This window comes from Xenopus tropicalis, chromosome 8 (assembly GCF_000004195.4).
Source record: "Xenopus tropicalis strain Nigerian chromosome 8, UCB_Xtro_10.0, whole genome shotgun sequence".
Classification (NCBI taxonomy): domain Eukaryota; kingdom Metazoa; phylum Chordata; class Amphibia; order Anura; family Pipidae; genus Xenopus; species Xenopus tropicalis.
Genome location: NC_030684.2, coordinates 14,204,826 through 14,217,425, shown reverse-complemented (window position 1 = coordinate 14,217,425; position 12,600 = coordinate 14,204,826). Strand labels below are relative to the sequence as shown.

The window sequence follows — 12,600 nt, the reverse complement described above, 5'->3', positions numbered from 1 at the left end:
TTTAGTGGAAGGGGCGGGCGGGCGGGGGATTTAGTGGAAGGGGCGGGCGGGCGGGGGATTTAGTGGAAGGGGCGGGCGGGCGGGGGATTTAGTGGAAGGGGCGGGCGGGCGGGGGATTTAGTGGAAGGGGCGGGGGTTAGGGCGGGCGGGGGATTTAGTGGAAGGGGCGGGCGGGCGGGGATTTAGTGGAAGGGGCGGGAGGGCGGGGGATTTAGTGGAAGGGGCGGGGGGCGGGGATTTAGTGGAAGGGGCGGGAGGGCGGGGATTTAGTGGAAGGGGCGGGAGGGCGGGGGATTTAGTGGAAGGGGCGGGAGGGCGGGGGATTTAGTGGAAGGGGCGGGAGGGCGGGGGATTTAGTGGAAGGGGCGGGAGGGCGGGGGATTTAGTGGAAGGGGCGGGAGGGCGGGGGATTTAGCGGAAGGGCGGGAGGGCGGGGGATTTAGTGGAAGGGCGGGCGGGCGGGGATTAGCGGAAGGGGCGGCGGGCGGGGGATTTAGCGGAAGGGGCGGGCGGGCGGGGGATTTAGCGGAAGGGGCGGGCGGGCGGGGGATTTAGCGGAAGGGGCGGGAGGGCGGGGGATTTAGCGGAAGGGGCGGGCGGGCGGGGATTTAGCGGAAGGGGCGGGCGGGCGGGGGATTTAGCGGAAGGGGCGGGCGGGCGGGGGATTTAGCGGAAGGGGCGGGCGGGCGGGGGATTTAGCGGAAGGGGCGGGCGGGCGGGGGATTTAGCGGAAGGGGCGGGCGGGCGGGGGATTTAGCGGAAGTGGTGGTAGAGTGGGGGATTTAGCGGAAGTGGTGGTAGAGCGGGGGCCTGGAAGTAAGGGATGGTAGGGCGGGGGCTTGGAACTAAGGGATGGTAGGGCGGGGGCTTGGAACTAAGGGGTGGGAGGGCGGGGCTTGTGTGGAAGGAAGGGGTGGGAGGGAGGGGACTGGTGTCGAGCAGGGCAACGGAAGGTAGATGTTGGCAGGATACTGCCCTGAACAGTCTTCCAGTCGAGCGCTGAAAAAATAGAGAAACATTTAGAAATTGTTTAAATAAGATAAAACTACAGACAAATACTTTAGATATAAAATGCTGGGGCTACAGAATATCCGCTACCTGTAATGGTACCTTTCATTCTTGTATTGCTTACCTGGCGCCAGTTGTTGCCCAGTGGGAAAACCCATTTGGTAAGGGGGATATGTAAGCCAGCGCTACAGCAGCCGTTTGTGCCTCACCCCCCATTGGCCACCAGGGAATCAGCAGTGATATCTGTAGGGCAGATCGTTACTAACAGGAATGTGAAATGGCCACAGAGGCCAGCACATGATACAGTTGGGCTCATTTATCAACACTGGGCAAAACTGCACCTGGGCAGTAACCCATAGCAACCATATAGCTATTACCTTTGTTCAGTCAGATACAGGTAGAACTATGAAAACAAACATCTGATTGGCCACAGTTTATTACCTACCCAGTGCAGAGTGTTGGTAGTTACAACCAAATCTCCTCCTCCTCCACCTCCACCATGAGGGTGGGGCTTAATTGGAAGAAAGGGGTGGGAGGGAGGGGGCTTGGAACAAAGCGGGGGGCGGGTGGGGGCTTGTGTGGAACGAAGGGGTGGGAGAGTGGGGGCCTGGAACTAAGGGGTGGGAGGGCGGGGCTTGATTGGAAGGAAGGGGTGGGAGGGAGGGGGCTTGGAACAAAGCGGGGGGCGGGTGGGGGCTTGTGTGGAACGAAGGGGTGGGAGAGTGGGGACCTGGAACTAAGGGGTGGGAGGGTGGGGCTTGATTGGAAGGAAGGGGTGGGAGGGAGGGGGCTTGGAACAAAGCGGGGGGCGGGTGGGGGCTTGTGTGGAACGAAGGGGTGGGAGAGTGGGGGCCTGGAACTAAGGGGTGGGAGGGCGGGGCTTGATTGGTAGGAAGGGGTGGGGAGGGAGGGGCTTGGAACAAAGCGGGGGGCGGGTGGGGGCTTGTGTGGAACGAAGTTGTGGGAGAGTGGGGGCCTGGAACTAAGTTGTGGGAGGGCGGGGCTTGAGTCGAAGGAAGGGATGGGAGGGAGGGGACTGGTGTCGAGGAGGGCAACGGAAGGTAGATGTTGGCAGGGTACTGCCCTGAACAGTCTTCCAGTCGAGCGCTGAAAAAATAGAGAAACATTTTAAAAATTATTTAAATAAGGTAAAAACTTGACAAATACTTGTTCTTTAGATATAAAATGCTGGGGCTACAGAATATCCGCTACCTGTAATGGTACCTTTCATTCTTGTATTGGTTACCTGGCGCCAGTTGTTGCCCAGTGGGAAAACCCATTTGGTAAGGGGGATATGTAAGCCAGCGCTACAGAAGCCGTTTGTGCCTCACCCCCCATTGGCCACCAGGGAATCAGCAGTGATATCTGTAGGGCAGATCGTTACTCACAGGAATGTGAAATGGCCACAGAGGCCAGCACATGATACAGTTGGGCTCATTTATCAACACTGGGCAAAACTATACCTGGGCAGTAACCCATAGCAACCATATAGCTATTACCTTTGTTCAGTCAGCTACAGGTAGAACCATGAAAGCAAAAATCTTATTGGCCACCGTGGATTACTGCCCCAGTGCAGAGTGTTGGTAGTTGGTCGGAGCGCCCACTCGCTCTCTGTTGGAGATTTCAGGCTGGCAGGTGTTAGTGCCAGATTCCTGTCATATCTCCTATTTGTTGTTATATGAACCCAACCCTCGACCTTAAAGTAGAACTGCAACACCCAAATGTATATGTTTGTGCCCATAAATAAGGGGAGACAGCAGAGCTTGGGGGCAGGGTTGATGCTTGTTATGTTTTGCAGTGTCCTTTCTTTTATACCCCTCATTGCTCTGATTGCAGGACTATGTATAGTGAAGCCTTCCTGCATCTTGGCTTTAGTCTGCATGTTCTAGAAGGGCAATGAGAGATGTGGAAGGTCTGAGAGGCTTTAACGGAGGCACAAAGTGGTGACCAACTGCCCCACTGAGCACTTGTGACATTCAGGTAAGGGTGGAATGGGGCCTACATAAGAGTTTCCATGATGTGGTGGGATTGGGGGCTGCTCGGAGGTTTAAAATGGTCTAATGATATATTGAGAGAAAAAATATTAAATTCAGCTCAAACCTCCTCAAGGTCCTCCTCCTCGCTCAGTTGCTCGTCTGAGCTCACTTCCTGGCCGGTGTCGTGGCCAGTTTGGAATGGTGACTCCTGGGAAATATAAATACAGTTTTGCAACATTAGTAAGTACAGAGCCCCAGTGGCTCCCTGCTCCCTTATTTGCACATTTGATTGGTGGATTCTCGGCCTGTGCATAAACTCAGGCTGAATATCTTCCCCCCTGTACCCCAAAAAGCTTATTGCCGTGCCTGCACCTGGAGCCATTGTGTTGGCTGGAGCTATACTCAGGAGTTTCCCACCAAAATCCACTCTGTTTGCCTGAACCCAAGGCAGCGCAATGGCTCGGGGCGCCGGCACATCAAGAAGCATTTAGGGACATGGGGTCGGATTCCCAGCCCGTGTTTATCCGCAGGCCGAGAATCTACACATGTGGCGGCAGCCTATGAGTTAAATTGTGTGAGTGGATGTAATCATAGCAACCAATCATTTTTTCATTTTCTAATTTATACGAGATAGAAGACCGCTAAGTAACAGATACTGACTGTTAGGTAAATATAATTATTATCCTTTACAGATATTATTCATGAACCCTGTAGCGCCAATAAAAACACATTGGGACCCCTGCAAACTTTTTGCCCCCGTACCTCACAGGTGGTAAAGGGAGGGTCTCCGTGTTCTTCCAAGGGTTCCTGGTTAAGAAAGAAAACCTCAGATCAGCAGAGAAGATGATAAAAATTAATATTTTTCATTCATGTGTTATTTTCTGCTTACCTGTGAGTGGCAGGGGCCGGTGCCGGGGCTCTCCTGCCCAATCACTTCTTCCTCCTGTTTAAAACCGAAAAAAAGATTGTAAAAAAAATTCTCATGGCTCAAAGTAAAGCAAAGTTTGGGAAAGTCTTATTTGATATAAATATATGAGAAATAGAAGGTGTATGTTGCTGTGTAACACAGGGCATAATAAGGAGGTGGGACAGACTCACCAACGCTGAAGTAGGCGGTGCCTAACAAATTGCCTCCCCCAAAGTGAATCTAAAATATCTTTCTTTATTGTGACCCTATTATTTTTCCTTACCTGACAGATCTCCGTGTCAGGGATTCCTGGAGTCTCCTGATTAAAAAAAGGTAAGAGAAAGATGTTCCACATTGTAATAAAGAAGCTAATATACAGTCTTGTATAAAATATAGGGTGATTTTTTTTTGCCCCTACTCTCCCCTTTATTTTGCTTACCCGGCAGTTCTCTATCGCCGGCTCCATTTGCGGCTGTGGGATCTCCTCCTAAGAGAAATAAAGTTACCCGATCAACTTACTATAACTTGTATATACTTGTAGTTTAGTATCTAAAAAAGACCTTGTACAAAACAAATTCACTAAACTTCCAAAAAGCAAACCATTTCATGTATGTTTATTTTTTACTACTTGGCAGGTGTTTTTGCCGGGGATTTCTGGTTGTTTCTGGTAAAGAGATAAAAGTCAAGAAGTGAAAATCAATGATATGTAATATTCAGGGACTGGTGTTTTATTATTGAATTATTTGCTACTCATGTGGCAAACGACGTTGCCAGATCCAAACCATGGTACCAGCTTAAACCTGGCGCACCTTTTGGCAGTCAAAAAAAGTCATATAAAGTTTTATACGTTAAAAAAAAACGAATTTTTAGAGAAAATACTCCAAATTATCTTAAATGTTTCAAGACAAAAAAAACAAACGTTAAAAAATTACAAGCATGTCTCAGAAAACCTTAGTACAGGTATTGGACCCTTATCCGGAAACCCATTATCCGTAAAGTTCCAAATTACGGAAAGCCCATCTCCCATAGACTCCATTTTAATCAAATAATTCATATTTAAAAATGATTTTCTTTTTCTCTGTAAAAATAAAACAGTACCTGTACTTGATCCCAACTAAGATATAATTACCCCTTATTGGGGGCAGAACAGCCCTATTGGGTTTATTTAATGGTTAAATGATTCCCTTTTCTCTGTAATAATAAAACAGTACCTGTACTTGATCCCAACTAAGATATAATTATTCCTTATTGGAGGCAAAACTATTCCTATTGGGTTTATTTCCTGTTTAAATAATGTTTTTAGTCGACTTTCGGTATGAGATCCGAAATTACGGAAAGACCCCTTATCCAGAAAACCCCAGGTCCCGAGCATTCTGGATAATGGGTCCCATACCTGTAAATGGGCCCCTATGTACATAGTGCAGCCTCATCAAGGTTATTGCGCATAGAAATCTATAGGCAAGGAAATAACACGGCTTTGATAACACAAGTAGGTAGGAAAATGGTGTTTAGGAAATGATGTTGCCCAGTTCTTACCATGACAGATTCCGGGGTGGAATGATCTGCCCGCTTTCGTTTCCTCTGTAATGAAGAAAAAAAGTTTTATCAGAGAAAATAAAAGCACAAATAGGAAAACTATAATGCAATAAATGGAGGAGTGAGTATTCAGTGACACATGAGGGATTTGGTGCAAACACAAGTATGACACTGTGTATCCCCTACACTAAAGCGGAATCATACAATGTGTGTGTGTCATTGTGAAACAGCACTAGTGATAGTTAGGGGCACAATTAGGCTTTCCACCTTTTGTTATGTCTAATACCGGCCAGGGTGGGGGCATGTTTGCTAGGGGGCGGCACCCAGGATACGGGGCATGATGCAAATAGGGGCGGAGTAATGATGGGTTGGCTGGGGCCCGAGGACTAATTATTATAAATGTACAAGTACAAGTACATTGCCGGTACATTTGCTGGCGAGATCCTGTAGAAGTCAATGGGTAGTGTCATAGTGAAACATTCCAACTATTCGAGCTTTGCGATCGCAGTTAGTGAGTTTAGTCGAAGTGGAAAAAAATTGCAAAAACGACACAAATATGAAATATGCCCCTTAGTCTGAGCTGCGGGCAGTCTATCAGGTCATGTGATTAGGTGTTCCCTTTCCATTTGCCCCTCCATGAAGTTTCCCACAGAATGAAATATGTCCTGTTACAGCAGAAAGAGATGAAGCCCTTACCTTGCCGAAGCAAGAGAAACAGCACTTCAGCCGCTTCAACATGTTGTTTCTGTGAAGACAAAATGAAAAACATCACTTTAGCATTTCCCAATACAGGTATAGGATCCCTTATCCGGAAACCCGTTATCCAGAAAGTTCCGAATTACGGAAAGTCCATCTCCCATAGACTTATTTATAAGCAAATAATTCTAATTTTTAAAAATGATTTCCTTTTTATCTGTACAGGTATCGGACCCCATATCTGGAAACCCATTATCCAAAAGCTCTGAATTACGGAAAGTCCTTCTCCCATAGACTCTATTTTAGTCAAATAATTCAGAATTTTAAAATTGCTTTTCTCTTTAATAATTAAACAGTACCTGTACTTGATCCCAACTAAGATATAATTACCCCTTATTGGGGGCAGAACAGCCCTATTGGGTTTATTTAATGGTTAAATGATTCCCTTTTCTCTGTAATAATAAAACAGTACCTGTACTTGATCCCAACTAAGATATAATTACCCCTTATTGTGGCAGAACAGCCCTATTGGGTTTATTTAATGGTTAAATGATTCCCTTTTCTCTGTAATAATAAAACAGTACCTGTACTTGATCCCAACTAAGATATAATTACCCCTTATTGTGGCAGAACAGCCCTATTGGGTTTATTTAATGGTTAAATGATTCCCTTTTCTCTGTAATAATAAAACAGTACCTGTACTTGATCCCAACTAAGATATAATTACCCCTTATTGGGGCAGAACAGCCCTATTGGGTTTATTTAATGGTTAAATGATTCCCTTTTCTCTGTAATAATAAAACAGTACCTGTACTTGATCCCAACTAAGATATAATTACCCCTTATTGGGGCAGAACAGCCCTATTGGGTTTATTTAATGGTTAAATGATTCCCTTTTCTCTGTAATAATAAAACAGTACCTGTACTTGATCCCATCCAATATATAATTACCCCTTATTGGAGGCAAAACAAGCCTATTGGGTTTATTCAATATTTAAATGATGTTTAGCAGACTTATGGTATGTAGATCCAAATTACAGAAGGATCCCTTATCCGGAATACCCCAGGTCCCGAGCATTCTGGATAACAGGTCCCATACCTGTACTGTGTTCTATGTACAGTTGATTTTTTGATGCGGGGGAGACTTGCTGTAGGAGAAATCATAAACTGGATTTGCTACATTACCTCTCAAAGAAGCTCCAGAGATGGGAAAAAAAAGATGGAATGGGGGGGGGGGCGGCCGGCCGGCCCGGGGCCGGAGAACCCTAAGGGGCCCCCCTCAATAGGCTCTGGCTCTCCTCAAGGCTCAACTATGGGTGGAAAAGGTGAACTGATGAGGAGAAACCAGAAAAAAAATCTCTGTCCAAAAAGCAGGATAAACGCTGAATCTCAAAGGCGCTAACTAGTCGCTCACTGCAGCAATCTGTATAGAGACGGGAATAAAAAGGGCAAGTCAGCTTGACGGATAATGCATTTACCCTTTTAAGGTGCAACATTGGGTCAGGGGCCCCATTCAAAGTGTTCCCCCCAAATCTCACGCTTACTGACACTCAGTATTCTGTAATAGGGAAACGTATTGGTATTTATTGCCTTACATTCAGTTACACATTAAGGCTGGTACATAAGGGCAGGGCAGATACCCGGGGGCAGAGGGGCAAAACTCTTAGCAGCCTGTCAGTACTGCCCAACCCTGGGTCTGTGTCTCCCAACCAGCGCTGGGAGTAAAGGCGCCTGCGAAGCCCATTTTAGGGGACAATTCTCCAAATTCACTAAAATCGTTGACAGGAGCAACATCCCCTAGTCTGGGGGGGGGAGTCACCCAACTATTGCCCCTCCTTTTTAGCTAAAATAAGGGTTTTTAGGCAAAAAATCTATCAGAGGAGATGCACGCTTACCTCTCACCGCAATGGCAACCAACGGACTGTACCAACTGTCACTTTCCTAGAGTGAAGGCAGCTCTCATCACATTGACATCACATTGACATCACATTGACATCACAATTTCTTTGCTCCACTGTGTAAATAGTGGAGCAAAGGTGATGCACGCTTACCTCTCACTACCATGGCAACCATGGACTGTACCAACTGTCACTTTCATTACAGTAATGATGCATCTTTGTTATTTGATTATGACAAGAAGCTTGAAATTTGATACTTGAACCTTTCCTAGTGGGAAGGCAGCTCTCATCCCAGTGACATCACATGACAGGCGCTGCTGTTAAAGGGGAAGTGTACCCTTTTGATGAGTGAGGTTTATATGGGCTTTGTTTGCCCTTAGATGGGCAGTACATACATAGCTTATTGTGTACCCAGAACATTGCCTTGTACGTGTGGCCCCTGCCATGTACCCTATTGCCCCCCACAGCCTAGCCTAACTGACTTGCAGGTGTATTGGGTGCATGTGCATGTCTCTTACATGTGACTGTGGCTCACGAGTAAGAAAGGTTGGGGCTCCTTTCTGATAGTTGTACACCGCTGCTATTTCCCTGAACATGTGCGATTCTTTCAGAGATAAATGAATGATCCTTTCCAGTTTTACTCCGCTTCTCCTGTGTGTATTCCCTGATCCCCTCCCTGGTCTCAGTGGGCAGTAGTATTAGGACTGGATCACTGAGGACCTGGAATTAGAGAAATATATATTTTCTGGATGGTTTTATGGCAGCGATGGATTGGACAATGTTTAATGAGTTTTAATTTGTTTTCATTTAAAATCAAAATAAAGACTATGGAAGCACCTTCCGGTATACTAGGGCACATTATAATGAAATCTGGCCCCGGCTATACAACTCTGCCTTTGGTTTACATACTAACAAATGTACATGTATCTGGCTGTACCAGGCAGAACACCTGCACCTCTGACCTTGTGTCTTATATAAGGTATGGGGTGCGGTATCTGCAGTTTTACATTAGTGTAATATAGCCAATGGCACCCAGCACATACATTTTAGAGGGTGCAGTGGGAGTCAATTGCTAGTGTGGAGCACCCATGTTTTCACCTTATCCCATGGCAGAAGTGCCCCTGTATAAGGAACAGAACCAGTGGCTAAATCAGGGGTGGGCAAACTGCGGCCCGCGGGCCACATCCGTCCCGTTGGTCTTTTTAATGTGGCCCGTTGGTCTTTTTAATCTTGCCTGCCGACTCTCGCGCGAGACTTGGACTAACGCTGGCCCAGCCCGTCTGTCACCCCCGGCCCATCTTTTGGCCCCTTAGCCAAAAAGTTTGCCCACCCCTGGTCTAAATGTTCTAGGGAGTAGAAATGCTGTGTATTTAGCAGCCAAAGCTAGCCATGTATGGGCTGACATAGGCTGTCAAATTGGCCCCTACATATAAGGTCAAGATCTACTTGGCCTCTTTATGGGGCCAAAGCAAAGGCCTGCCCAGTCAGGAATATATATTGTGGGAATCAGCAAGATATACATCCATGATGGGAAAGGTGCAAATCACTTGGTGCAAAAAAATTAAATAAAAACAAATTCAACAGTAAAGTTATTGCCATCATTCAAACATTAGCTTTGATGATTAGATAAAAAGGAAGATGAAGGAACCTGATTGGTTGCTCATTTTTTTAGTATGGAGTGATTCGGATCCTGTTAGGCTGACCCAGAAATCAAAAATATCAATTCCTGAGACCAGTCATTGCCAGAGTAGCCATTTACAGACTGTATGTAGAGGGAAAGTCTGGTAAATCTTACATCAATAATGATAATAAACAATTATAATACATATATTGCGTGAAGATAAAGTCATTATGACACAATTCGTTTTTGAATCTAACACAACCTGAGAGAATTGTAGTTTAAACACATGTGGGTAGCGCCGTCAAGCTGTAATAGAAAAAACTACAATTCCCAGAAGACACCTGGCGGGAGGGCCGGCTGACTCAAGTATCGCCCTAGCTGATTGGATGCTTCAATGGTTCTGTATTGACCTGGGTGCGTGATTAGTTAAGCTTGCGGAGGCGGGTTGTTTGGATGGTGCAGTTGAGAGGAAGGCATCTGGCGGTAGGGGACCCGCGTAGTACCTTGTACCAGAGCTCGTAAGGTGGGGTACAGGTACGTACAGTGTGACATCTGGGGGGCAGGGGTTATATACATTTATGCACAGCTATAGCGCCATTGGATAGGTCTGTATGCTAAATAATAAGCCATACCCCGCACTTGACCCCCTAACCAATCGTAGCTCTTATTTGGCACCCCCAGAGCTTTTATTGTGCTTTTTTTGTTCCCCACTTTATGTGGCTCATGGATTTAAAGGTTGGGGACCCCTGATATAGAGAGTAATATTCTGAAACAATTTTCAATTGGTCTTCAATTTTTATTAATTATTTAAGTTTCTGTTCAGCAGCTTTCCAGCTTGGAGTTTCAGAAGTTACTTGGTTGCTAGGATCCAAATTACCTTAGCAACCAGTGTGTGGTTTGAATGAAAGACTGATATGGTCAGGGGCCCATTCAAAGTGTTCCCCCCAAATCTCACGCTTACTGACACTCAGTATTCTGTAATAGGGAAACGTATTGGTATTTATTGCCTTACATTCAGTTACACATTAAGCGTGGTACAATAAGGGCAGGGCAGATACCCGGGGGCAGAGGGGCAAAACTCTTAGCAGCCTGTCAGTACTGCCCAACCCTGGGTCTGTGTCTCCCAACCAGCGCTGGGAGTAAAGGCGCCTGCAAGCCCATTTTAGGGGAAATTCTCCAAATTCACTAAAATCGTTGACAGGAGCAACATCCCCTAGTCTGGGGGGGAGTCACCCAACTATTGCCCCTCTTTTTAGCTAAAATAAGGGTTTAGGCACAAAAATCTATCAGAGGAGATGCACGCTTACCTCTCACGCGAATGGCAACCAACGGACTGTACCAAACTAGTAAGAAAAGTAAGTGAAAAATGTGCTCGTTGTAATAAAGAAGCTAATATACAGTCTTGTATAAAATATAGGGTGATTTTCATTTGCCCCAACTCTCCTCCCCTCTTACGCTTACCCGGCAGTTCTCTATCGCCGGCTTCAAGTCTGGCTCTTTTTTCTCCTCCTAAGAGAAATAAAGTTACCTGATCAGTTTACTATAACTCTGTAGTTTAGTATCTAAAAAAGACCCGGTACAATACAAATTCACTAAACTTCCAAAAACCAAACCATTTCATGTATATTTTTTACTACTTACTTGGCAGGTGTTTTTGCCAGGGATTTCTGGTTGTTCCTGGTAAAGAGATAAAAGTCAAGTTATCAAATTAACTGAGCTTTTTAGAAAGAAGTTAAAATCAGTTATATGTAATATTCAGGGACTGGTGTTTTATTATTGAATTATTTATTACTCATGTGGCAAACGGCGTTGCCAGATCCAAACCATGGTACCAGCTTAAACCTGGCGCACTTTTTGCCAGTCAAAAAAAGTCATATAAAGTTTTATACGTTTATGGTTTTTAAAAGAAAATCTCGAATTTTCAGAGAAAGTACTCTAAATTATCTTAAATTTTTCGAGACAAAATAAAAACAAAACGTAAATAATTGCAAGCTTTTCTCAGGAAACCTTAGTACAGGTATTCAACCCCTTATCCGGAAACTCATTATCCAGACATTTCCGAATTACGGAAAGGCCATCTCCCATAGACACCATTTTAATTGAATAATTCACATTTTTAAAATCATTTCCTTTTTCTCTGTAATAATACCTGTACTTGATCCCAACTAAGATATAATTACCCCTTATTGGGGCAGAACAGCCCTATTGGGTTTATTTAATGGTTAAATGATTCCCTTTTCTCTGTAATAATAAAACAGTACCTGTACTTGATCCCAACTAAGATATAATTACCCCTTATTGGGGCAGAACAGCCCTATTGGGTTTATTTAATGGTTAAATGATTCCCTTTTCTCTGTTAATAATAAAACAGTACCTGTACTTGATCCCAACTAAGATATAATTATCCCTTATTGGAGGCAAAACTATTCTATTGGGTTTATTTCCTGTTTAAATAATGTTTTAGCCGACTTTAGGTATGAGATCCGAATTACGGAAAGACCCCTTATCCAGAAAACCCTAGGTCCTGAGCATTCTGGATAATGGGGTCCCTAACCTGTAAATGGGCCCCTGTGTACATAGTGTAGCCTCATCAAGGTTATTGCTGCCATAGAAATCTATAGGCAAGGAAATAACACGGCTTGATAACACAAGTAGGTAGGAAAATGGTGTTTAGGAAATGATGTTGCCCAGTTCTTACCATGGCAGATTCTGGGGTGGATCATCTGCCCGCTTTCGTTTCCTCTGTAATGAAGAAAAAAGTTTTATCAGAGAAAATAAAAGCACAAATAGAAAACTATAATGCAATAAATGGAGGAGTGAGTATTCAGTGACACATGAAGTTTCCCACAGAATGAAATATGTCCTGTTACAGCAGAAAGAGATGAAGCCCTTACCTGCCGAAGCAAGAGAAACAGCACTTCAGCCGCTTGAACATGTTGTTTCTATGAAGACAAAATG

General features: G+C 45.1%; 2 long non-coding RNA genes across 2 annotated transcripts; one reads left to right on the top strand and one right to left on the bottom strand.

Annotated features, from left to right (window-relative positions):
- Window positions 1-1,927: 1,927 nt before the first annotated feature.
- LOC116407019 lies at window positions 1,928-3,830 on the bottom strand. Its single transcript, XR_004219993.1, has 3 exons — window positions 3,747-3,830; window positions 3,109-3,192; window positions 1,928-2,115 (listed from the first exon to the last, which is right to left on the bottom strand). It is a non-coding gene; the product is annotated as an uncharacterized LOC116407019 (long non-coding RNA).
- On the top strand, window positions 2,521-3,200 carry LOC116407042. Its single transcript, XR_004220016.1, has 2 exons — window positions 2,521-2,988; window positions 3,118-3,200. It is a non-coding gene; the product is annotated as an uncharacterized LOC116407042 (long non-coding RNA).
- Window positions 3,831-12,600: the final 8,770 nt, after the last annotated feature.